Source organism: Haematobia irritans, chromosome 2, assembly GCF_050003625.1.
Source record: "Haematobia irritans isolate KBUSLIRL chromosome 2, ASM5000362v1, whole genome shotgun sequence".
Classification (NCBI taxonomy): Eukaryota; Metazoa; Arthropoda; class Insecta; order Diptera; family Muscidae; genus Haematobia; species Haematobia irritans.
In genome coordinates this window covers 114,101,615-114,129,209 of record NC_134398.1, presented here as the reverse complement: position 1 = coordinate 114,129,209, position 27,595 = coordinate 114,101,615, and positions in this window count along the sequence as shown.

Sequence of the window (27,595 nt, the reverse complement as noted above, 5' to 3'; positions counted from 1 at the left end):
AACAGTGGAAAATATAAAAATTACAAAGGGATCTTCATAAAACTAACGAAAGGGCACTATACACTGAAAAAAGCTTGCCCGGTTCCAAAGATTACTTTAACAAAGAAGCGGAGTATTCAAGTAAGGATACTTTTAAGACACCATTCTCTTTTAAATTTGGTTTTTTTTTGTACTAGACTCTTCGAAGCAAATTTTAATTTTTCGCTTTTTCAGCTTTTTTTCATATGCTATCAAAGTCCGTTAATACAAGACTTGCAGTAGAAATTACGCTATGTTTCAAGTAAAAAATGTCTTTAAAATAAAGTGTGGAAAACATGTCTTATTTTCGAACGATTTTTTCTTTGTAGTCAAGATGCAAAAATGCAACAAATTTCAGACAATTTCATTCATTTTAAAGAATTTTTCTGAATAATTAAAGTCAAGTTGACCTTAGTCCAAAATTTTTTTCTTTCATGTTATGATACCCATTTTTAAGTCAAATCACTTAACTATAAGGACAACACGACTTCATTGATAAGTTTATCGACTTTTGAACAAGGAAAAAACTTTATATTAGAGAAATGCGTCTTCTAAGCTAAACAAAATTTGTATTCTTATTTTAAGGACATGAAATCTCTGGCTTCACGACAATATTTTTTTCAGTGTACTCTTTTTAGAGTTGCGACAGTAAAATGAAAACAGGGGAAACAGTGAACAATTAAACAGTAAGATCTATAAAAACAAAGTTCAGTTCCTCTTTATTAATAAGTAGTCCAAGAGGAGTTACGGATACGTTCGAAAATAAAAGCGGGCATTCAGTTCGAGTTTTGCCGCAAAAATTATTTCTCATTTTGGCGGCAAAACTCGAATCTATAAAACCAGAATAACATATATAACTCTTTTCTGCAAATTGTACTATAACTTGGTGGGGAATGATCCAAAGCAACAATTGAACAAGTTTATTTTCTTTCAAATAAATTATTAAATAAAAGTAAAAGGGTAAACATGACAATTTTAACGCGATAATGCCAACTTTATACCTGCCTTAAAAGTGAAATTAAGTAACATGCAAAATTATTCGTTAATAAAATTTCATATTTATTTGCATTTCTAAATTAATGGTGTTACATTCTAGCAAACAATTGTTCACATCTAAAAAAATTTATGTGTTGGTTGTAAAATTATTGTTTACAATTTAAATATAATGTGCTTTTGAATTGCTATCGTTAACTTTAGGATTCGATGGAAAAATATTTATATATGTATATACTCGACTTCACGTTCTTCTTTTGTAAGAGTTTTTGAATTTCTTCGTAAATTTAAAACTTGATACAAAAACCTTTTGTTGTTACAAAGATTTTATTTTTGCAATAAAAAAATAATATTTGTTTTGAACACAGTCCATTTCGTTTATATCAAGCACTGTTCTTTTCTGACTTTAAGTCTTTTATAAGACACACCACAGTTTCGTAGTAAAAATTTAATATAACATAATAGTATGTAATGTTGAACACCTTTTCGGGATCTTCCGAACGTATGAGGAATATATGTAACAAAAAAAATTGGTGTTCGGTAGAAGCAGAGATCGAACCCAGGACCCTTGGCATGCAAGGCGGACGTACCAACCACTGATCCACGTCGCCAACAAATGTATGTTTCTGTTAAACAATGTTATGTTTGCATCGGCTCGTGGGCGCCGCAAGCTATGCTATACAAATGTAACTTATAACGACAATTATCTATTGATGACCATAACAGCTACGTAGCCCAGTAGATAGTGTGCTGGCTTACAAACTGTGTAGTTCGCTGTGCGAATCCCCGTCCGGCAAAAGGTAAAATTTATAAAATTATAAAATTGAATAATTTATTCTACAATGTTTGTATTACAGAAAAAGGTGCTAAGAAAAAAAGTGATTGTAGGCAGAAAAAAAATTTTTGAGCACAATCTTCTTTGGGAGAAAATTCTTCTAAGCATATAATATTTTTGGCCTAAAAATATTTCCAAACATATTATATGTTCACATAATAATATATAGTTTTTTGGAAGACAACATTATTGACTTTGGATGGAAAAATACAAAATGTTTGGACTACCCAAACATATTATATTGTTTAGACAAATATGCTTTCAAACATATTATATATTGGAAGAAATCAAATATATAAATGTTTGGGCAATACCCAAAAATTTACATGCTTGAAACAAAATGTGTTTGGGGGTATATGTTACAGAAGCGATTTTTTTAAGGGTGTTCACGGATAGAATGTTTTTCATACGTTCCGATGTAAAAAATGTACTGCGGGCTGAATCTTTTAAACTCAATATTTTTAAATGCAAATATATAGTGTTCCTAAATTATATAAAATACCCAGCAAAAAAAGCATCGTCAAAAATGTAGTGAACATTTTCTTTTTGGATCCGGAAGTGGTGCAAAATTGCAGCAGAAGCGATCAATTTAACATGGGCTTGTCATTGGAATTTGCATCACTTTTTAAGTTGTGATCCGTATTCAGTGTTTTGGATGTGAATTAAACAATTTTGTGATATTTTGCCAAATACATAATTTTTCTAATTTTTTTTATCTTTTTTATGCATTCTAACATTTGTTTGAAACATTTGACCTCGAATATTTTCAAAAATTTGCAATTTTTCTAGAATGAATTTAGCATTTTTTGACAAAATTTTAATCATTTGTACCATTTTATTAATTCTTACTCTATTTTTAAACTATTTGAAACAAAAAAGGTCAAATTTCCAATTAATACTATGAAAGAAGCGAGTTATAAAAAATCTAATTAAAAGAACTTCGTATGTAATTAAAATAACAAACGTCAATTTTATAGCTGGGTATATGTTATATTATGTTTGGGTATCAATTTTTCACAAGCATAATATGTGTGAATGTAAACATATATTAAATTAAAAATTTTGAGTAAACATATATACGTTGCGATATCTTATTCATAGAGCGAGAGAGAATACACAGAAAAAACTACGACTTGTTAAATTTTGATAACAATATAAAGGGTGATTTGTTAAGAGCTTGATAACTTTTTAAAAAAAAAAAAAACGCATAAAATTTGCAAAATCTCATCGGTTCTTTATTTGAAACGTTAGATTGGTCCATGACATTTACTTTTTGAAGATAATTTCATTTAAATGTTGACCGCGGCTGCGTCTTAGGTGGTCCATTCGGAAAGTCCAATTTTGGGCAACTTTTTCGAGCATTTCGGCCGGAATAGCCCGAATTTCTTCGGAAATGTTGTCTTCCAAAGCTGGAATAGTTGCTGGCTTATTTCTGTAGACTTTAGACTTGACGTAGCCCCACAAAAAATAGTCTAAAGGCGTCAAATCGCATGATCTTGGTGGCCAACTTACCGGTCCATTTCTTGAGATGAATTGTTCTCCGAAGTTTTCCCTCAAAATGGCCATAGAATCGCGAGCTGTGTGGCATGTAGCGCCATCTTGTTGAAACCACATGTCAACCAAGTTCAGTTCTTCCATTTTTGGCAACAAAAAGTTTGTTAGCATCGAACGATAGCGATCGCCATTCACCGTAACGTTGCGTCCAACAGCATCTTTGAAAAAATACGGTCCAATGATTCCACCAGCGTACAAACCACACCAAACAGTGCATTTTTCGGGATGCATGGGCAGTTCTTGAACGGCTTCTGGTTGCTCTTCACTCCAAATGCGGCAATTTTGCTTATTTACGTAGCCATTCAACCAGAAATGAGCCTCATCGCTGAACAAAATTTGTCGATAAAAAAGCGGATTTTCTGCCACTGATTTTGGTAATAAAATTCAATGATTTGCAAGCGTTGCTCGTTAGTAAGTCTATTCATGATGAAATGTCAAAGCATACTGAGCATCTTTCTCTTTGACATCATGTCTGAAATCCCACGTGATCTGTCAAATACTAATGCATGAAAATCCTAACCTCAAAAGAATCACCCTTTATATCAAGAAAATTATGATAAATTTTCGCATTGCTAATTTAAATTTCTGTATAGATTTCATATTTGATAAAAAGAAGTTGGGATATCAATGGTGAAATGTACGAGTATTTTATCAATAAAAAAGTTGAGATATCAACGACCAAATGTACGAGGAATTTATTAAAATTTCTAAATATTTCGGATAAAAAATATACTTCTTTTGATAAAGATATTAATATGATTATATGAATTAAATTTTAAATCTTTAAATCTAGAGTTATTTTAGGACCCTAAGGAGGTGTGCCGAAAATTGTGAGTATGGGTCCATGTTTTCACTGTTAGAAAAATATGTTTTTCATATGTTCCGATATAAATAAAATATGTTTCGGGAAAAAATTTTAAAAACCAATATATTTAATTGCAAACATGTAATGTTCCTAAACTAACACTAAATGTTTGGGACATCTATTTTAATATGTTAGAATATATTATGTTTGGGGCATGAATGTTTCATAAAAATCATATGTGTGAATGCAAACACATATAAATTTACAAATTTCGGCTAAACATACATATGTTGTGATATTTTATTCAAAGCGATAGAGAGAGTATAGAGAAAGAAATAGAGATGGAAACCGGGAGAGTTGACGAAAGATATCAACATAACACAGCGAAAGAATCAAAAGAGAAAAATTTCTGTGAAACCGCTTGTATTTTGTTTCGGAAAACTGTTTTATGATAAGGCCAAAAATTTGATATGCTTAAGTCTAAATATTATTTAATTTGAATAAAGAGAATAGACATTCGGAACCATGAGAACAGACATTTGAAAAACAAACAGCATATGATTTCGCCTTGAGAGCAGCATTATATGTATGTGTGGACATGTGTTTTGTTTATCATTTTGGCATTATGGGCACAATTTTTTTTTTTGGTTCGTTAAAAGAAATCAGGGGTCTTCATAAAAATAACGAAAGGGCTCTTTTTAGAGTTGGGACAGTAAAATGAAATAAGGAGGAAATAGTGAAAAATTACACAGTAAAATGTATAAAAACAAAGTTTAGTTTCTCTACAATAATAACACTAGCCAACAGCCATTTTGTGAATTGTTTCTAGCATATTTTTTCTTATTGATTATGACCTACTAAACACGAAAATGATTTTTAAAAAATTTTCTGTCAATTGGTTTTCGAGATACAATTTTTTTTTTTTAATTTTTGGAGGTACACTTCCAAGTTTGAGCATATCTTTCGTTTTCTTTAACCTTTTTGATCTTAATACTACTCAAATTAAAGAAAATTGAGCCGTCTACAACTCATTCTCAGAAAATTTTCAAATCGGGTAAGTAGTTTGGGTGTTGGCGGCTTAAAAAGGTTAAAAAACGGCGTTTTTTTAGTAAAAATGTGGCAGAAAAAACCATATAAAGATTCATATAAAATATAAAAAAATTGCTAACAGCAGTTTTGGATTTTTACGTATAGCTGAAATTTTTACAAAGAAAATAAGCCGTTTTCTTTGCAGCTATACGTAAAAAAATTGCTGTTAGCAATTTTTTTATATTTTACATGAATCTTTATATGGTTTTTTCTGCCACATTTTTACTAAAAAAACGCCGTTTTTTAACCTTTTTAAGCCGCCAACATCCAAACTACTTACCCGATTTGAAAATTTTCTGAGAATGAGTTGTAGACGGCTCAATTTTCTTTAATTTGAGTAGTTTTAAGATCAAAAAGGTTAAAGAAAACGAAAGATATGCTCAAAATTGGAAGTGTACCTCCAAAAATTAAAAAAAAAAAAATGTGTCTCGAAAACCAATCGACAGAAAATTTTTTAAAAATCATTTTCTTGTTTAGTAGGTCATAATCAATAAGAAAAAATATGCTAGAAACAATTCACAGAGAAAAGTTTGTTATTTGTTGCCTAGTGTAAGTAGTCCACGAGGAGTTGACGGACACCTTCAAACATAAAAGCGGACATTAAGTTCGATTTTTGCAGCTAAAACAATTATATATATATATATATATATATATATATATATATATATATATATATATATATATATATATATATATATATATATATATATATATATATATATATATATATATATATATATATATATATATATATATATATATATATATATATATATATATATATATATATATATATTTATATATTCTTTAAAATGAATTATTAAAGAGAAATAAGAGGCATTTTACAGCAATGGTTTAAATGCTAGTAAAAAACTGTTCACGCCTAAATAAATTTATGTTTATATTATAAAATTATTTATGTATGTTTATACTCTATTCCACGTTCTTTTTTTTGTTTTTGAATTCCTTCCTAGTTTTAAAGTTTTGTACCAAAAACAATTTTTTGTTTCAAAATTGTTATTTTTGCAATAAAAAAATATTTTATCCAAAAATCAGTCAAGTTTATATCAAGCACTGTTACTGACTATAAATCTTTAACAACCCACATTTCAAAGCTTCATTATAAAAATTTTATATAGTACAAATATAAATGTGTAAATTAAAAAAACAAAAAAAAGTGTTCGGTCGGAGCAGGGATTGAACCCACGACCCTTTGCATGCAAGGCAGACATGCTAACCACTGCTCCACGTGGGAAACAAATGTATGTTTCTGTTAAATAATGTTATGTTTGCATGGGCTCGTGGGCGCTGCAAACTATGCTATATAAATGTAACTTATAACGATAATTATCTACTGGTGACTAGAACAGCTACGTAGTCCAGTGGATTGTGTGTTGGCTTACAAACTGTATGGTCCTCGGTTCGATTCTCCGTGCAGGCGAAAGGTAAAATTAAAAAAAAAAAAATTATAAAAGTGAATAATTTCTTCAACATTATTTGTATTACAGAAAAAGGTGCCAAGAACTAAAATATTTCGTGGAAGTGAAAATTACGAGTATGTTAGGGAATGAGCACAATCGTGTTTGCGAAAAATTCTTCCAAGCATATAATATTTTTGGGCTCAGAATGCTTCCAAACATATAATATGTTCACATAAAACAAACATATTAATGTTTCGGCAGTATCCAATTATATATGTGTTTCCTGCAAAATATGTTTGGAACATATGTTAAAGAAGCGATTTTTTTGAGGGTGTTGGTATAACCCCTATATGGACCGATCACCCTATTTTAATTCTTGGGCTTGTAGAAACCGTAGGTTTTATCCAAATTGCCTAAAATAGGAAATCTAGAAGCATTTTAGGACCATAAAGATGTGCGCTTAAAATTGAAAGTATCGGTCTATGTTTTGATATAGCCCCCATATAGACCGATCTTCGGATTTTACTTCTTGAGCTTGTAGAAATCGTAGTTTTTATCCTATTTGATGAAATTGTAAATATGCTGGTATTATAGACTAGAGGTGTGCGCATGAGTGAAATTTCACTCACGCACATTCACGAAGTCAAATATTTATTCACGCACGCTCAAGCACGATAAGTGTCGTAGCCACGCACGAACTACTTTTACAGACTCACGCTCGCGCACGACTCACGACAAATTTACGAGACTCACGACATTTTCCAACCGGGAATGAGCAAGGGTAACAAAAATCATAAATAAAATATAGTTCGACAGCTTAATCAATTTAAGTTAACATACGAGTAAGAATTAAATCTTGATATTTTTTTGTGAGCGTGATTTTGCAGAAATTTTATTCACGCACATTCACGAACCGATTTTATTACTCACGCACGACATATTTGTTTTAGTCCCATTCACGCACATTCACGAGAGTTGCTTCATATTTTGTACAGGGCTCACGTGATTCATTCGTGTCACGCACACACCTCTATTATAGACCCACAAAAACGGGTATCGGATTAAGTTTTTATCGGTCCATTTGGTAAGGTCGCCATATAGGCCGATTTCACTTTTAGGAGGCGTACTGATCACCAAAATTGCTTGAAACTGAATTGACATTTCGTAATTTTACTTCTTGTAATCATTTAAATAATGTTAGGTGTAAAAAATCTACAGATTATAGATTTCAAATCAAGGCTTTATTTCATCATTTTCTTACACACTTACAGGAAATGTTTATGATTCCTCTAAAACTCAGACAAAAATGGTTCTTATAAATAAAGAATCTGATATTGTCTTTATAGGTAAAATCTCTAAATGTATCTTCGGGAAGCGTGCACGCAAACAAATAATTCTTTCCTCCCAAACGAAACTTTAGACAAACAAAGTTCTTTTCTCATTTGCTTTTCGCTGTAAGGAAGTGTATTTGGAAGAAAAGTATGTACTTTTTGTGATAAACGTTTATTCTTTTCCAGGATGTAAAAACAATTTCATAAAGACAAACTCAAAAAAAAAAAAAAAAAAAAAAAAAAAAAAAAAAAAACATTGTTTTCTTGTTATTGCATTTTTCCTCACATCTTTCTCACATCCACGAGGTTTTTTAGTTCTTAACACCTTTTCCTGTAATACCAACAATGTAGAAGGAATTATACGATTTTATAAATTTTTAATTTTTTTTTTACCTTTCGCCTGGACGGAGAATCCAACCGCTGACCATGCACTTTGTAAGCCAACACACTAACCACTGAGCTATGCACCTGTTATGGTCATCAATAGATAATTATCCATATAAGTTATATTTATATAGCATAGCTTGCGGAGCCCACGAGCCGAATAAACAAAGTTTGTTTTTTTAACAGAAACAAACAGTTAGTTTGGCACCGTGAAGCAGTGGTTGCTACGTCTGTCTTGCATGCCAAGGGTCGTGGGTTCGATACCTGCTTCGACCAAAGTTTTTTTTTTCATATATTCCAGATATGTTCGGAAGATTCCGAAAAAATGTTGAACATTACATTGTACTATATTAAATTTTGAACTGTAAAATGTGTCTTAGTAAAGACCTAAAGTCACAAAAGAACAGTGTTTGATATAAACGAAATGGACTGTGTTGTTGTTTCAAAAATATTTTTTTTATTGAAAAAATAAAAATTTTGTAACAAACGATTTTTTTTGGCGATAAAAGTTTAAAATTTTCGAAGCAATTCAAAAAACTCTAACAAAAGAAAAACGTTTTCGGTACACGTTTTCCAAACGTTTTTTTCTTTGCGTGTGGTTTAACTGCTCTGCTTGGGATAATATCTGTTGTCAAACCCACTGAAATTTTCAAAGGAAATTATATTATTTGATTCATGGTGGTGTGTATCTAAGATTCGGCCCGGCCGAACTTACTGCTGTATATATTTGTTTTAGTTAAAACATTTCGCTGCAAGCAAACAAACATTTAAAATCTGCAATTGACTATATTTGTCCAGTGTGGCCATAACACAACATATTTGCATAGTACAAAAAATTTTTTGTTTGGACAAATTTTGAGAGTGTATTACATACAGAAGCGTGTTAAAAGTCGGTCACTTTTAATATTCAAGTTAGCCACAGTATAAACATTTCTACTAACCAACCACATTCTCATATAGTCTCTATGTCATTCTTATATTACATATGCTCACATAAACGCACACACATTTCTCATAGACTGAACTAACTGTTGACTTTTATTGATTCCATGATAAAGGATTTCTTTGGACATTTAGCCAATTTATTGCAGTACTACCACAACTACCACATCACTATAGTAAACCAACCAAACTTATACATGGACAGGTCCACAGAAAACCAATTTCTATTGAAAATCCCTGAGACGAAATTACTAACCACTTTTTCTCATCAGATAGATATCTTGCAAGATTCAGTATTGGTCATTGGGCAAAAAAAAAAACAACGATGTGGATGACTACTTGAACTTCTGTCTGGATGTAGAACAACATGTCGTGGCATTACGGAAGCAGTATTTTAGTGCGCAGTCATTAAAGCAAATTCTTGCCATAAATAACACCATAGCCTTCGAATGAACTTTGATTGTGTTGGCATATCTTGAATTGGTCAAAGTTAGCTACCGCCTTGCGTCTTGTTTGACTGCAGTAAAAGTTTTAGCATCTTCCGTTACAAGCTTCTTCGTATTTTCCAATACTACTGCAAAGAAGGGAAAGTGTCCGACTTATGAACTTATGTGGGTAAAGTCTAATGTCCGCTTTCATAGCTATGTGGGGGAGCTTAAAGTGATGCATATGTCCAATCAACTCTTCCGATGAATCAAATTGTTTGTTAGTTAAGGAATCTTGTCCAAATTTGGCTAGACAGGAAGCATTAATGTTGAAATGGAAGACTTCAATTTATTTTGGGAATAAATTTGTCTATATGAATTTGGCTTATATGACTCCTAACTAAATACAATTATTCCATCACACAGTGGTCCAAAACAGTAGATGCCGAATATTTCACATAAAACGACCTCGTTTGTAAGGACGTTCCAGATGTAATACAATATCAAGCAATATCTGTGAAGCAATATCTGTGAAACAGCTTGTATGTTGTTTCGGAAAACTGTTTTATGATAAGGCCAAAAATTTGATATGCTTAAATCTAAATATTTTTTAATTTGAATATTAGAATCAGTATTCGGAGTAAAGAGAATAGACATTCGGAACCAAGAGAATAGACATTTGAAAAACAAAAAAACGGCATGTATTTTCGCCTGGAGAGCAGCATTTTATGTATGTGTGGACATGTGTTTTGTTTATCATTTTGGCATTATGGGCACAATTTTTTTTCTTTGTTCATTAAAAGAAATCGGAACGTACGAGGAGTAAGTCAAAATATTCAGGCAAAGGAAATAAAAAAACGGTGGAAGATATACAAAAATTACAAAGGGATCTTCATAAAAATAATGAAAAGACACTATACTCTTTTTAGAGTTGGGACAGTAAAATGAGAAAAAGGAGGAAATAGTGAAAAATTAAACAGTAAAATGTATAAACACAAAGTTTAGTTCCTCTTTATTAATAAGTACTCCAAGAGGAGTTGACGAACACTTTCAAATATAAAAACGGGCATTAAGTTCGAGTTTTGCAGCTAAAACAATTGAAAAAGTTTATTTTCTTTATAATGAATTATTAAAACAAAACAGGGTCATTTTAGAGCGATAATGCCAACTTAATACCGACTTTAAAGGTAAAAATGAAATTAAGTACAAAACACGATCAGTTTTAAATGCTAGTAAAAAACTGTTCACGCCTAAATAAATTTATGAGTATATTATAAAATTATTTATGTATGTTTATACTCGACTCCACGTTCTTCTTTTGTTATCGTTTTTTAATTCCTTCCAAAATGTCAAATTTTTATACCAAAAACAGTTTTTTGTTACAAAATTGTTATGTTTGCAATAAAAAAATAATATTTTATCCAAAAGCTCATTCCATTTCGTTTATATCAATCACTGTTTCTTTCTGTAAATTTCGAAGTTTCATTATAAAAATTTAACATAGTATAAATATACATGTGTAAATTAAAAAAAGTGTTCGGCGGATTGAACCCACGACCCTTTGCATGCAAGGCAGACATGCTAACCACTGCTCCACGTGGCCAACAAATGTATGTTTCTGTTACATAATGTTATGTTTGCATGGGCTCGTGGGCGCTGCAAACTATGCTAGATAAATGTAACTTCCCAGCAAAAACTAGGTAACCACATATCATTACAATTGGCATTACCAGGAGTACAGCTGTCATTACACGTTGCATTACATTGCGGTGAGTTATAATGACTAACTTGTAATGACAAAAATAAATACTTTTCGGTAATTTTCGAATTGTTATTCTCAAGTTTTTATGCAGTTGACTTAATAAAATAGAATAAATGTTGGTACCATTAAGTATAATTATTCGCATAAATGAGTTTTTACTTAAAAAATCAAAAAGAATATGTAATGTAACGGTGATTTTGAACATTTTTCCGTTAAGAAATTTTTACCACAAATATCTCATAATAATTGTGCTTTAAATTAATACCATTAACATATTATGTTTTAAATAAATGCTTCATTCACATTACACTTCCAAAATGCACCTAAACTAGATTTCAAATGCCATTTGCCTTATAAAAAAGGGACTTAAAATCCATTTTTAGTAGATTTCGAACCTGATGTGAATTGACTATTGGATATATTATAACATAATTCACGAATCCAACTCCCTTAAACAACGTACATTTATTTCTATTTTAAGTGTGAAATTAATTTGCGTGTAATCTTATTTAGATGATTAGATTTTTTGTTTATTTATACAATATTCGTTTCTATTCAAGTAGTGCTCCTATTACAGCATTTCTCGCCATATTTTGATCCATTGTAATCGGCGATAGAAACCAATATTTTCGAGATTTGGTTGCCTGAGACAATAAGTGGCTATTTTGCAAATTTTGGTGTATCTACGAATAAGTGATAACATATTAGGTGATTATATGCTCTAAAATCACTACTTATTTCATGGCCGAAAGTATGCCTGGGGAGAAGTGCTTTCCTCCTAGGACATGCGCATGTAAATGTAATCCGGAGCGATGCCAATTAATAAGTGGTTATTAATTTTTAAATAGGCTTACATGCAAGATTACCGGGTAATGAGAGTTTTTGCTGGGTTATAACGATAATTGTCTACTGGTGACTAAAACAGCTACGTAGCCCAGTGGATAGTGTGTTGGCTTACAAACTGTATGGTCTTCGGTTCGATTCTCCGTCCAGGCGAAAGGTAAAATTAAAAAAAAAAATTATAAAATTTAATAATTTCTTCAACATTATTTGTATTACAGAAAAAGGTGCCAAGAACTAAAAAATTTCGTGGAAGTGAAAATTATGTGAGGGAATGAGCACAATTTTCTTTGGGGAAAATTCTTCCAAGTAAATAATATTTTTGGGCTCAAAATGCTTCCAAACATATAATATGTTCACATAAAACAAACATAACATATTAATGTTTTGGCAGTATCTAATAATATATGTGCTTCCTGCAAAATATGTTTGGAACATATGTTAGAGAAGCGATTTTTTTGAGGATGTGTATATTAGATAGGGTCACGGCCTAAAGGAAAAAAAAAGTTGATGCGGTCACCCCCCCCAGTTTTGTAGCATATTCGAAGACAATTTCAGAACACCAACACTTTTTTTGTTTCGTGCACCCTACGACCCCCCGAAATACAATTTATTGTGCTGTGTCGTCATTTGAAGTCCGATCGAAAAGAAACGCATATCGTTGTTCGTGGTTGATCAGGGGCTATATTTCGTGCATTGGTCATTTTTGACTCCGTCGTCAAATTTGATTTTTAATTTTTTTTATTTCGCTTCGTATACCCCTATGATGCCCATTTCTGATAACCATTATAAAGATCTTAGCAAAATATGAATATTTTGCTTTTGAAGTATTTACTTATATTCATAAACAAAAAAGTTACAGAGATTTTAAAAAGTCAATAGGTCACCCTACACATCACCAAATAGTTTTTGCTGTGTTGTTATGATGTCCGATCGAAACCACATGCACATCGTTATTCACATCTACGAAATTAACTTATAAGGCATTTAGAACACAAAAACCTCTTTATCTGTAAATTTCTAACGGTAACTTTGTATACATACTCGTTGTTTGCACTACGGCATTTTCTGCGTTATGCAAAGTGCATGTGTTTTTGCTAGAACAGTTTGAGAGCCTACTGTTTTAAAATTCTAACAATCACTTTCGCTACATGATTTTTTAATTCTGTCCATATTTTTGTGACCTACACCGAAAGAATTTTCTTCGGAAAAAAACGAAAAATTTCGTTAAAAGTACGAAATTTGTCATTGTTTTACAACCAAAGAAACTTTTCATCAAAAGTACGAAATATTTCGTACTTTTTACGAAGAAAATTTCTTCCAAAATTTTCGTAATTTGTAAGAAAAAAATTCGTACTTTTTATGAAGAATCTTCGTACTTTTTATGAAAAATCTTCGTACTTTTTATGAAACAATTTCGTTCTTTTTATGAAAATGTTTCGTACTTTTTATGAAAAATTTTCGTAGTTTTTATGAAAAATGTTCGTACTTTTTATGAAAAACTTTCGTACTTTTTTCTGAAAAATGTTCGAACTTTTAGAAAAAAAAATTTGTAGTCGAAAGTGCATTTGGTTGTAGTTGCAAGTGTGAAAAATGACATCACTACTTTACATCTTAAGTTTTTGAATAATTTTTAGTTTTATTGCTTCACTTTTATTCATAGCGCGCTATCACCCAAATGAGAAGTAGCATAGACTTGCATAAAAAATAGAATAAAGGAATACACTCAAGCACATTATAAATGACAATTTAATGCCGCGAACGGAAATTTTACAACTTCAATGAAACTTCTTCATTATTTCAAAGAAAATGTTTCGTACTTTTTATGAAGAAATTTTAACGCAGAATGTTTCGTAAAATATTCGTAAAAACTTCTTCACAAAATTCATGAAATATGAAGAAAGTTTCGTTAAAAGTACGAACTTTTTACGAAGAAAAGTTAATGTAGAATGTTTCGTAGAAGTTTCGTATATTCTTAAAATGTTCTTCGTAAAATTTATGAAAATGAATGAAAATTTCGTTATTTTAATGAAGAATTCAGAAAGAATAGTTAATGAAGAATTCTTCGTAAAATTAACGAAGAGAATTCTTTCGGTGTATTGGCTTTTTAAAATCTCTGTAACTGTTTGTTTATGAATATAAGTAAATACTTCAAAAGCAAAAGATTCATATTTTGTTAAGATCTTTATAATGGTTATCAGAAATGGGCATCATAGTGGTATACGATATGCGTTTCTTTTCGATCGGACTTCAAATGACGACAAAGCACAATAAATTGTATTTCGGGGGGTCGTAGGGTGCACGGAAAAAAAGTTTTGGTGTTTTGAAATTGTCTTCGAATATGCTACAAAACTATGGCGTGACCGAATCAACTTTTTTTCGTGACCCTATCAAGTGTATATGCGAATAACAGTTAAGAAAACCTTCGTCAACGAAAATAATTTTGACCTATGGGACCTGAATGAAAAAAGTGAGCATGATTAAAATCAAGAGCGTTAATAAACTCTTAACATAACAGGTGTCACTAAAATTGTAAGCGAATTAAACTCCCAAGCGTTATTATGTTCGTGAACCAATTTTTTCTGGGTTGTTACGTCTTCGGTAATAACGACGATTCCAGCTATTGCGCCCTAAAAATACTACAAATTGTAAATGTTTATTCATTTATAACAGCTCACGCTCCAACGTTATTTTTGATGACACACGGAAAAATATTGTCGTAAGGCCAAAAATGTCTTGTCCTTAAAATACAATACGGACACATTTCTTTGATATACAGTCACCCAAAAAAAAGGCACGACTTTAAAATCTCTTCCAAAAATACCCTCCCAAAGATGTTCTTTATTTTAACTACACATGAAGTTCTTTTGATTCAATTTTTTAAAACTCGATTTTTTCATATTTTTAGTAAGACATTTTAAATTATTTTGTTTCAAATAGGTTACAAGAGAGTAAAAATTAATAAAATGGTACAAATTATTAAAATTTTGTCGAAAAAAATTCTAAATGCATTCTAGAAAAATTGCAAATTTTTGAAAATATTTGAGGTCTAACGTTTTAGACAAACGTTAGAATGTACTAAAAATCATTAAAAAATATAAAAATTATTTATTTGGCAAAATATCGCAAAATTTCATAATTCACATCCAAAACATTGAATTCGGACTACACCTTAAGAAGTGATGCAAACTTAGGGCAACGGCTGTTGCAATGGTGGACATCCGTCCTATGACAAGCCCATTATAAATTCATCGCTTCTGCGCCAATTTTGCACCACTTACGCATCAAAAAATAATATTTGCACTACTTTTTTGGCGACGCTTTTTTTGCTGGGCAGCAATGGTACAAATCCAACGCCATTTGCATGCCGTCAAATTCCCACCTACGTGGTAAACAGTGTTGTGTCAGAACTAGGCTTGCCAGATCCAATTTTTCAAAAAGCTTGACATTGGCCAAAAAAACTTGATTAAAAAACAAGTAAGAAAAGTCTAAAGTCGGGCGGGGCCGTCTATATTATACCCTGCACCACTTTGTAGATCTAAATTTTCGATACCATATCACATCCGTCAAATGTGTTGGGGGCTATATATAAAGGTTTGTCCCAAATACATACATTTAAATATCACTCGATTTGGACAGAATTTGATACACTTTCACAAAATCTATAGACTCAAAATTTAAGTTGGCTAATGCACAAAAGTTTATTTATGATTTATCGCTCGATATATATGTATTAGAAGTTTAGGAAAATTAGTCATTTTTACAACTTTTCGACAAAGCAGTGGCGATTTAACAAGGAAAATTTTGGTATTTTGACAATTTTTGTCGAAATCAGTAAAACATATATATGGGAGCTATATCTAAATCTGAACCGTTTCAATCAAATTTGGCACACATGACTATATTACTAATTGTACTCCTAGTGCAAAATTTCAACCAAATTGGGCCAAAACTCTGGCTTCTGGGGCCATATAAGTCCATATCGGGCGAAAAATATATATGGAAGCTATATCTAAATCTGAACCGATTTCAATCAAATTTGGCACATATTGTACTACTTGTGCAAAATTTCAAGCTAATCGGTATAAAACTCTGGCTACTGGGTCCATATAAGTGCATATCGGGCGAAAGATATATATGGGAGCTATATCTAAATCTGAACCGATTTCTTCCAAAATCAATAGGGTTCTATTCTGGCCCAAAGTAGGAACATGTGCCAAATTTGAAGGCTTAAATTGGACTTAAATTGCGACCTAGACTTTGATCACAAAAATGTGTTCACAGACAGACGGACGGACGGACAGACGGACATGGTTATATCGACTCAGGGACCCACCCTGAGCATTATTGCCAAAGACACTATGTGTCTATGTCGTCTGCTTCTGGGTGTTACAAACATATGTACTAACTTATAATACCCTGTTCAACAGTGTGGCGCAGGGTATAAAAAAAAAAAACTTAACAAATTTTATACTATTAATTTTTCACAAAAATTATTAGTATAAAAACAAATATATCATAATAAGTAAAAATAACAGACAATGTAAAAGAAACAAAAACAATTTAACAATCAACAAGTAAGGAAAGTCTAAGGTCGGCCGGTTCCGTCTATATTATACCCTGCATCACTTTGTAGATTCACATTTCCGATACCATATCAAATCTGTCAAATGTGCTGAGTGCTATATATAAAGGTTTATTTCCCATATACATACATTTAAATCTGAATCGATTAGAAAATCTATGGACTTCAAATATAAATCGGCTAATGGCCTGGGCGGAGAACAATGTTAGTAGAAAAGTATGGGAAATATTGAGATCTAAATCAATTTTATTCAATTTCGCAAAAGTATCTCTACGATTTATCGGTCGATAGATATTATAGGTATAAGACAATTTTATTCATTTTTACAAGCTTTTGTTTTTGCAGTGGCGATTTTACATGGCCAATGTGGGTATTTGGGCTAAAATGTTACCTATACTCTGTGAAAAAATGTATGTTAATCGGAGTGAAACTGTGCCCTCCGGTGGTCATACGAGTCTAAATCGGGCGTAAGATATATATACGAGCTATATCTCAATCTGAACCGATTTCAACCAAATTTGGCATGCATAGTAAGAAAGTTACTTCTACTAGGTGTGCAAAATTTTACGTAAGTCGGAGTAAAACTGTGGCCTCTGAGGTCATATAAGTCTAAATCAGGCGAAAGATATATATGGGAGCTATATCTCAATCTGAACCGATTTCAACCAAATTTGCATGCATAGTAAGAATGTTAATTTTACTCGCTGTGCAAAATTTTACGTAAGTCGGAGTAAAAGTGTGGCCTCTGGGGTCATATAAGTCCATATCGGGCGAAAGATATATATGGGAGCTATATCTAAATCTGAACCGATTTCTTCCAAAATCAATAGGGTTCTATTATGACCCAAAAACATAATTGTGCTAAATTTGAAGTCGATTGGACTAAAATTGCGACCTAGACTTTGATCACAAAAATGTGTTCACAGACAGACGAACGGACATGGCTAGATCGATTCAAGGGCAGACCCTGAGCAATATTGCCAAAGACACCTTATGTCTATCTCGTCCCCTTCTGTGTGTTGCAAATATATGCACTAACTTATAATATCCTGTTCCACCGCGAGGCGCACGGTAAAAAAAACAGTCTTTATATATATTTTAAAGAAAACTTATTTTGCCACACAGAATTAATTAATTCTCCACCCTCGGGTGAAGAATTAATTATTGAAAGTCTTTGCAATCCTCATTAAAATTTATTCTTACTAATAGTTCAGCTTTTATTAGATCAAAGGCCATTCTATTCACATCTTTGGTATATAAATTATTTAGAACACTAAATGTTTTTCACAAAAAACATTTATGAGATACATACCTAAAGATAACTATATTGTTAAATTATAATGGCACAGAAAAAAATATGTTCAGATTAGTCCTTATAAATAAAATTATATTTTTATTGATAGTACAAATATGCTCTTTCGATATGTTGTTTTTTTTTTTTTTTTTTAATATAAACTTCCTATTTAAGTATTCTTACATATGCGAGGGCGGTTCGGAAACTTCTTAGCCTATCAATGAAAGAGAATAGTTAGTTTTTCAAAAATGTTTTTATTTTTCAATATAATCTCCTGAAACTTTAATACACTTAGTCCAACGCTTTTCTAGCAATTCTATCACTTGATTAAAATAGTTTTCCTCAAGGTCTTCAAAATTGTGGTCTGGGAGCTAAATCAGGAGAATAAGGTGGGTGGTCAAGCAATTCGTACTTTAATTCGTTGATTTTAGCCATTGTTAAAACACTCTTGTGCGCTGGTGCGTTGTCTTGATGAAACATTATTTTTTTGTGTTGTAAGCTAGGACGTTTTTCTTGAATTCATACATTTAATTGATCCAAAAGATTGCAACAGTACTCTGAATATATTGTTTTACCCTTTTGCAGATAGTCAATCAATAAAATACCTTTGAAGTCCCAAAAACCGTTGCCATAACCTTACCTCCCGACTGAATTGTTTTTGCCTTCTTTGGGACACTTCCTCCAGCTTCAGTCCATTGTTTGGATTGTTCTTTTGTCTCTGGAGTATAGTGGTGGATCCATGTCTCATCAACAGTTATGAAATGACGCTGAAAATCCATTTTATACCGCTTAAAACGATCCAAACAAGCTTGAGAAATGTTCATTCTTATGCGTTTTTTATCGACTGTTAACAAATGCGGCACCCATTTTGCAGAAAGCTTTTTCATCTGTAGTTCTTCATGCAAAATTAAATGGACTCGATCATTTGAGATGCCCATCATATTAGCAAATTCACGCACTTTTATTCGTCGATCATTTAATACGATATCATGCACTTTGGCTACAATTTCTGTTGTTGTTGCTGTTTTTGGATGTCCACTACGTGGTTCACCTTCAATGCTTGTACGACCACGTTTAATTTCAGCAACCCAATTTTTTACTGTTGCATATGAGGGAGCGCTTTCATCTAACACATTTAACATATCATTTTGAATTTCTTGTCCCGATAAACCTTTTTTATGTAAATATTTAATGGCTGCACGCATTTCTAATTTTTCCATAGTAAAAAAATTGCGGATGCTTCTTTTTTGAACACCTGTTTCTATATGAAGGAGTTGCCAGATCGAAACAAAATTTAACATGTGTTCATAACAGAGATGGAAGTTTCCGAATTGCCCTCGTATAGCTAGAATAAATTAGAGAGAAAAAAATGAACTTACAAAAACTTGACAAATCACTTTTTCATTTGATATTTGACACGCATTAAAAAAACTTGACAATCAAGCTTTAATTTTTAAAAGATTGGTTACAAGAACGCATGCGTATAGCTTTGTGTATAACAGCGAATGCTATCAACTTCCAAAAATGGCTACTGCCACAAACTATAAAAACCACTCAAAAGGTAACGGCTTGTATTTATATACATTCCCAGCAAAAAAATTTGGAAGTTCTTCCAAAGGCACAACTTTAAAGCACTTCCCGAAGATGCACTCCCAATGATGTTCTTTTTTTAACTACCCAGGAAGTTATTTTTATTCAATTTTTTATAACTTGAGTTTTTCATATTTTAATGTGTAGTTTTAACTTTTTTTTCAAATAGATTAAATAAAGAGTAAGAATTCATAAATGGTACAAATCATTTAAATTTTGTCGAAAAAAATGCTAAATCCAATCTGAAAAAATTGTGAATTTTTTGGAAATATTTGAGGTCAAACGTTTCCGACAAGCGTTAGAATCCATTAAAAATTATAAAAAATTATAAAAATTATTTATTTGACAAAATATCACAGAATTTTTTAATTTACATCCAAAACATTGAATTCGGATCACACCTAAAGAAGTGATGCAAATTCAGTGCAACGGCTGTTGAAATGGAGGACTTCCGTCCTATGACAAGCCCATGTTAAATTCATCGCTTCTGCGTCAATTTTGCACCACTTCCGGATCCAAAAAGAACATTTTCAATACTTTTTTTGTTGGGTTGTAACATGAACTTAAACATTAACATTATATACATTTTAGTACAAGATGTAGAGATGCCACTTCATGTTAGCCGGGATACAACAAACAATATGCGTAATAATTCGTTTTTTCCCATTTGTGTGCCTTTTTTCATATCGTTTCAAAATTTATTTCAAATTGGTGTACAACTTTTTTTGGCTGACTGTAAAGATTTTTTCCTTGTTCAAAAGTCAACAAACTTTTCTATAAAGTAGTTTTTTCTTGTACATGAACGGGCTTATCATAAGACGGATATCTGTTTCAACACTAAATACAATGAATTTGCCTCACCTCATCTTAAGGTGTGCTCCGAATGAAGTGTTTTGGATGTGAATTATAAAAAATTGTTATATTTTACTAAATAAATAGTTTTTATGATTTTGGATATATTCTAACGCTTTTCTGGAACTTTTGACCTCAAATAAATTCAAAAATTCCCAATTTTTTTAGAAGGAACATTCTTCAAAAATTCAAAAATTTTTATTAATTTCTACCATTTTAATGATTCTTACTCTGTTAAAAAAGTAAAAATTAGTACTTAACAAGTAAGTAAAGTAGAAATTCGGGCGGGCCTACTATATCATACCCTAAACCACCCACACTGAATTAGTAATCACCCATTTGTGGGGTATCATTGGTATAGGTTTGGGAAATAAACCGCATTTCCATGTTTAAAAACATTAAGAGGTACAGTTTATGAGAGTTTTATGAAAATCTTAACAGAAATGTCTGATATTATGAGCTATAGATGATTTTGCAGCTACAGAGCTAGTATGCCACTGATATAGATTCCATTATTAAATGACCACTACACGCTCACAAAAAATCGCTTCTGTAACATATACTCCCAAACATATTTTGCTTCAAGCATATACATTTTTGGGTATTGCCCAAACATTTATATGTTTGATCTCTTCCAATATATAATATGTTTGAAAGCATATTAGTCTAAACAATATATGTTTGGGTAGTCTAAGTTCCAAACATTTTGTATTTTTGCATCCAAATTCAATAATGTTGTATTCCAAACAACAATATGTTATTATGCGAACATATAATATGTTTGGAAGCATTTTGCACCCAAAAATATTATATGCTTAAAAAAATTCTCCCAAACAATATTGTGCTCAAAATTTTATTTATTTATATATTTACAATCATAACGAATTATGAAAATAAACAGGTAATATAGGTGCTAACAACATAGGTTTTCGACCTGAATGCTCAAAATTTTGTTTCTGCCCAATTGTATATTCCCCCACATCTTTCTCACTTCCACGAGATTTTTTAGTTCTTAGCACCTTTTTCTGTAATACAAACATTGTAGAAGAAATTATTCAATTGTATGATTTTTTTATTTTAATTTTACCTTTTGCCGGACGGGGATTCGAACAGCGGACCACACAGTTTGTAAGGATCAAAGAAGTAGCTGATCAATTGCCCAAGGAAAAATAAAATGTTAATTTTGTAATAACAAGCAACAACCACCAACTTAATTCAATATCGCTGCCTGTTAAATAGCGCTCCAAGCTACTAAACACATATATGTTTATAGGCTATTTCTAAAGTAATATATGTTTGCATCCAAGCATATTATATTTACAAACATTTTATGTCCCAAACATAATATGTTCTAACATATTAACATATATGTCCCAAACATGGTATGCTAATTTATGAACATTATATGCTTGCACTCAAAAATATTGTGTTTAAAAATTTGTGTTCCAAACATATAATGTTTATAGCCAAACATATGAAAAACAGTCTTTTTCATCCGTGTAGGAAGCAAATTTTAATTTTTCGCTTTCTCAGCTATTTTTCTTCATATGCTATCAAAGTCCTTTAAAAACGAGTTAACGGCAACTTTATTTTCCAAATTAGGACTCGACTTCCAGTAGAAATTATGCTATGTTTGAAGTAAAAAACTTCTTTAAAATAAAGTTTTGAAAAACATGTCCTATATTTGAACGATTTTTTGCTTTGTAGTCAAGATGCAAAAAGACAACAAATTTAAAGACAATTTCATTAAATTTAAAGAATTTTTCTGAATTATTAAAGTCAAGTTCACCTTAGCCTATAAATTTTTTCTTTCATGTTAAGATACCCATTTTTAAGTCAAATCACTTAATTATAAGGACAATACGACTTCATTGAAAAGTTTATCGACTTTTGGACAAGGAAAATAACTTTATTTTAGAGAAATGCGTCTTCTACGCTAAGCAAAATTTGTATTCGTATTTTAAAGACATGAAATCTTTGACCTCACGACAATATTTTTTTCAGTATTGGGTTGTGGTATCTGAAATTGTTTTCTAAATTGTGTGTTAGTCCATACGTGGTATACATTAGACAACAAAAAGTATGTGTAGGTAAGTCTACAAATAATTACGAATCGATATGGACTTTTGCACGGTACGTAGGGAGCCAGAATTAAAATATGGGGGTCGCTTATATGGGGGCTATATACAATTATTGATATGGACCAATTTTTGTGTGACTGGGCATCGATTTATCTGAGGGTTATATATAACTATAGACCGATATGGACCTAGTTAGGCATGGTTGTTAACGGCCATATACTAGCACAATGTACCAAATTTCAACTGAATCGGAAGAAAATTGCCCCTCCAAAAGGCTCCAAAACCAAATCTCGGGATCGGTTTATATAGGGGCTATATATGATTATGGACTGATATGGACCACTTTTGGCATGGTTGTTAAATATCATATACTACCACCACGTACCAAATTTCAACCAGATCAGATGAATTTTGCTTCTCTAAAAGGCACCGGAGGTCAAATCTGGGGATAGGTTTATATGGGTGCTATATATAATTATGGAACGATATGAACCAATTCCTGCATGGTTGTTGGATACCATATACTAACATCACGTACCAAATTTCAACCGAATCGGATGAATTTTGCTCTTTCAAGGGACTCCGGAGGTCAAATCTGGGGATCGGTTTATATGGGGGTGTTGACGAAAATTCTTATTTCGCCAACCTATAAAACATCAAAATCCATCAATCAAATACCGTCGGCAATTTCACCAAACAAAACTTCATTAATAGACATATAAAACTTCATTATCATCATTGCTATTAATGATCATCGATAACTTCGTTAGTGCAGATCATTGCTCCGCTATGCAACAATCATTTGAGTGGGAGTCATACCTTCCCCCTCAATGCATTGTTACCCGAACAACCTCTTTGCCCATTACTTAAGCAATGCATGCATTGGTTCTTGTTGGGATTGCAGGAAAAAAGAGAGCAGCTGTGTGCAGAACTATACTATCAAACATATATATTTACTATTAGCATTGACACGTTTGTATATGCAAATGCATTGATGGTCCAACATTGTCATCGAACATTGTTTACTTGATCATTGACATCGAACCTCGACATGTTTGATACATCTCTGCTAACTGAATATACAAACATATGCAATGATATACTTTAAGTTTTACATTTATATTTATGTTCAATATATTTTTATGAGGTTTCAAGTATTGAATAGAAAATAAATTCTGTCTCTCCATTTCTGGCAGTCAAACAGTCAACAACTAAGTATCCTAATCTTTCTAATATTGTTAATTTCTATTTCAGAAAAATAAATAAAACTTGTCAACTCTTTTATTGAAGAAACTTTGCTTGATTCTTTTCTTGTTTTAATATTTCGGAAATAAAAGGGAAATTTCTCAACAGGGGGCTATATATAATTATGGACCGATGTGGACCAATTTTTGCATGGTTGTTAGAGACCATATACTAACACCATGTACCAAATTTCAGCCGGATCGGATGAAATTCGCTTCTCTTAGAGGCCTCGCAAGCCAAATCGGGGGATCGGTTTATATGGGGGCTATATGTAATTATGCACCGATGTGGACCAATTTTTGCGTGGTTGTTAGAGGCCATATACTAACACCATGTACCAAATTTCAGCCAGATCGGATGAAATTTGCTTCTCTTAGAGGCCTCGCAAGCCAAATCGGGGGATCGGTTTATATGGGGGCTATATATAATTATGGACTGATGTGGACCAATTTTTGCATGGTTGTTAGAGACCATATACTAACACCATGTACCAAATTTCAGCCGGATCGGATGAAATTTGCTTCTCTTAGAGGCCTCGCAAGCCAAATTTGGTGGTCCGTTTATATGGGGGCTATACGTAAAAGTGGACCGATATGGCCCATTTGCAATACCATCCGACCTACATCAATAACAACTACTTGTGCCAAGTTTCAAGTCGATAGCTTGTTTCGTTAGGAAGTTAGCGTGATTTCAACAGACGGACGGACGGACGGACATGCTCAGATCGACTCAGAATTTCACCACGACCCAGAATATATATACTTTATGGGGTCTTAGAGCAATATTTCGATGTGTTACAAACGGAATGACAAAGTTAATATACCCCCCATTCTATGGTGGAGGGTATAAAAACAGTATGTATTTTCGCCTTGAGAGCAGCATTATACACACAAAAAAATTTTGTTCTGAATCAATCACGAAATTAATTGATCCAATTAATTTTTTAATTGAAATGTCTTCAATCACAGAAATGATAGTATCAATTACAAAATTAATTGACAGTCAATTAAAAAATTAATTGATCCAATTAAAAAATTAATTGATACTATTAATTTGTGTGATTGATTTTTATTTCAATTAAAAATTTTGTTGATTCAATTAAATTTTTAATTGAATATTTTTTAAAACTCAATTAAGATTTTTATTGGAAATATTTTCTTGAAATTTTTTTCTGTGTATGTATGTGTGGACATGTGTTTTGCTTATCATATTGCCATTACGGGCACACTTTTTTTGGTTCGTTAAAATCGGAACGTTCGGGAAGTAAGTCAAAATATTCAGGCAAAGGAAATTACAAAAAAAGAACAGTGGAAATATACACTGAAAAAAATATTGTCGTGAGGTCAAAGATTTAATGTCTTTAAAATACGAATGCAAATTTTGCTTAGCATAGAAGACGCATTTCTCTACACACAAAAAAAAATTTCTGATTTAATCACCAAATTAATTGATCCAATTAATTTTTTAATTGAAATGTCTTCAATCACGAAAATGATAGTATCAATCACAGTTTTAATTGGGCATAGAAAAAATTCTTGATTAAAAAATTAATTGATTTTTTCAGCAAATTTCAATTAATTTTTTAATTGATTCAATTAAAAATTTAATTGATGTTGATTGCAAAACTCAATTAATTTATCAATTAAAAAAGGTAACTATTTTTAATTACTTTCTGAATTGGCTTAGAGTTTTTATTTTGATTAACAAATGATTGTTTGAAATACATTTTTAATTAAAAATTTAAAAAAAAATCAGCACTTTTTGTTAACCCTTTCACTACCGATGTCCGCTTTGAAGGACATTCGAAAAAGACACCAAATTCTATTTTTCCCCTTAGTTTTGATTTATTTCTCGATGTTATTTTAAAGTAATCTAAATGACCTATAAATATTTTCCATATTGGTGAGGTCCAAAATACATTTTTGTAAACTTCGTTAGAAATAAACGAAAAATACGTAAATTTGAGACAATTTTTCTACTGTATGTTTCTAGTAAATGGACATTCATACCAAAACTATAGCTGACACTTTTTCGGGTTCTTTTTTGTATTTTTGCTCACACTTTGAAGGACATTATAGGCCAAATAGCGCTTATTTTCGTAAGGCCACTTGGTCACAATTCAAGAATCAAATTTTCAAAACAAGCTCATATAGCTCTTGAAGTATTTGAAGTAGGTTTTCAAAATGGCAATTTTTGTTCTACATGCTGTTAGTTCAAGTAAAAACAGAAGAAAAATTAAAGTTTTTAACATTAGGTTTATTTCGGTAGTGAAAGGGAATTAGTCTTCCGTATTTGATTAAAAAGTTAATTGTATCAATTAATTTTTTAATTAAAAATTTAAAAATTTTCAATCATTGACTTAATTAACTGAATGTTTCTATCATGATTAAAAAGTTAATTGTATCAATTAATTTATTAATTGAAAAAATTTTCAACTTCAATTAACTTTTTAATTGGAAATATTTTGGTGATATTTTTTTTCTGTGTAGTATAAAGCTTTTTTCCTTGACCAAAGGTCGATAAACTTTTCAATGAAGTCTTATTGTCCTTATAATTAAGTGATTTGATTTAAAATTGGATATCATAACATGAAAGAAAAAATGTTTGGGCTAAGGTCAACTTGACTTTAATAATTTAGAAAAAATCGTTAAATTTAATGAAATTGTCTTTAAATTTGTTGTCTTTTTGCATCTTGACTACAAAGCAAAAAATCGTTCAAATATAGGAGATGTTTTTCAACACTTTATTTTAAAGACGTTTTTTACTTGAAACACAGCATAATTTCTACTAGAAGTCGAGTCTTAATTTGGAAAATAAAGTCGTCGTTAACTTGTTTTTAAAGGACTTTGATAGCATATGAAGAAAAAATGCTGAAAAAGCGAAAAATTAAAATTTGCTTCCTAAAAGCAAGTACACAAAACCCGATTTTAAAAGAGAATTGTGTTTTAAAAGTATCCTTGCTTGTATTCTGCGCTTCTTTGGCTAGGAATCAATACCAAATTTTTTAAAGTAAAGACAAAATCTTTGGAACCGGGTATGCTTTTTTTTCAGTGTACAAAGATTACAAAGGGATCTTCATAAAAATAACGAAAGAGCACTATACTCTTTTTTAGTTCCTCTTTATTAATAAGTAGACCACGAGGGGCAACCGAACATATCCCATATATGAGTGAATACTGAATGTGCGAAAGTGTGTCGGAAAAGATATTTGTACTCCGAGTTTCATTTTCCCCATAAAATAATGGGCGTTTTGACCGCCTCTTTTTTGGGACATATGACCGCGATGAGGGAGGACATAAAGCCCAAACTAAAATTGCAAATGGGCCATATGGGTCCACTTTTACGTATAGCCCCCATATAAACGGCCCTCAGATTTGGCTTGCGGAGCCTCTAAGAAAAGCATATTTCATTCTATCCGGCTGAAATTTGGTACATGGTGTTGGTATATGGTCTCTAACAACCATTCAAAAATTGATCCACATCGGTCCATAATTATTTATAGCCCCCATATAAACCGATCCCCAGATTTGGCTTGCCAAGCCTCAGAGA